The sequence below is a fragment of the Brassica oleracea genome, chromosome C9, assembly GCF_000695525.1.
Source record: "Brassica oleracea var. oleracea cultivar TO1000 chromosome C9, BOL, whole genome shotgun sequence".
Classification (NCBI taxonomy): domain Eukaryota; kingdom Viridiplantae; phylum Streptophyta; class Magnoliopsida; order Brassicales; family Brassicaceae; genus Brassica; species Brassica oleracea.
The window spans coordinates 39,531,268-39,532,945 of record NC_027756.1 but is presented as its reverse complement, the minus strand read 5'-3'; positions in this window follow the sequence as shown (position 1 = coordinate 39,532,945).

Below are 1,678 nucleotides of genomic sequence, written 5' to 3'. Positions count from 1 at the left end.
AGGCCAGCCGCGAGTTGTTTAGAACAGGGGGAGTAATACGTGTTGTAATATTTTTCTTTCACCATGGTTTTGTCCCACTGGGTTTTCCTGGTAATGTTTTAATGAGGCAACATCTAAAGCGTATTACAATCCATGTATGGTTATGGCATCCAAGGGGGAGTGTTATAAATCATATTGTGGATGTCCATAACCGGCCCAATGCTAGAGAGAGAGAGTCGACCGTGAGGAGAGAGAGAGAGAATCAACATCTTGCCTTTTTCTTATTAGATTATGATTTGTACTCTTTCCTTATTTGTATTTCATTTTTTAGTCTTTCTATTATTCCATGACGTTGTAATTCCCTATATATAAAGGACTCCTTATGTTTATGAATAATACAGAAACATACAGATTCTATTCTCTTGTTTCACAACAGTGTGCGTTTTTTTTTTTTTCAAAAATACTGGTGCGTTGTTAAGCCTTATATTATTATGATTGTTTTTGTTCAACAAGTCTATACTCTATCCGTTCCACAATGATAGACTTTTTAATATTTTCGCATATACTAAGAAAACACATTAAACTACCATAATAAATGTATCGTTTTCTGTAATTTTCAATTTTCAATAACTTTTAAGTAATAGTAATTTAATAAAATCAATTAATTTTCTTGAAATTTACAATTTTTCATAGAAAACACAAAAAATACATCTTTCTGAAACAAACTTTTTTTCTAAAAAGTCTATCATTAAGGAACGGATGGAGTATTATTTATTGCCATAAATTTCAATGTATATAAAGAATTTGATAGCAATTTATTCGCGTCTCGTCAATAGTCATCATCATGCACGGAGAACTCGGAACTTCCAAAAATAATAGGGGCACGATCTTCATATACAGAAAAGTATTCACCTCAATTCAAATACAGAACCAGTTGGGTTTACCGCTTCTAAAAACAAAAAATAACTACATAGGACCAAGGCCAAAAATACAGCATAAACACTCAATTATGACTACAGATCCAGAATAATATTCAGATAGAGTTGTCGATCGGCATAGAGGTTTTGAGCGTTTCTTCCCTGAAGACATCGAGCTCATCCACTTGTTTTATGACAAGAAGCTCATTTCTTTCAAAGACAAAGATGTTTTATCATACTCTACTTAACATATTGAATTTAGAAACCTCTATAACTTAGAATACTTAGGATCAAGTAATGGGATCCAATTTGGGAGGAGCAGTATGACTTCAATGCGGTATTATCAACGAATAGTTACTGACACTAGAAAATATGAGGAATCAAAGATCCGAAACCTTCAAAATTCATAAATTTATTGTTTAACTTATGTTTTATTTATTCACTGGCTTAAGATCCGCGCAATTGCGCGAGATTAATGTATATATAAAAATAATTTTTATCTATTATTATTTATTTGTATTTATTTACGTATTATGTATATAATTAAATTAGAGTAAAGACATAAATCAAAATAATACATCTTTTTTATTTACGATATTTTTTTGGTAAATAAATCACAAACTTATTTTATTTATTTTATATGGTATATAACTAAATTTCAATGACATGGACATAGATATATAGTATATTTTAATATAAATATTTATTATTGAGAATTCATACTCATATGATAAATACAAAATTTCTAATGTGCGATTTTTTGAATGCAAATTTCAAAATTA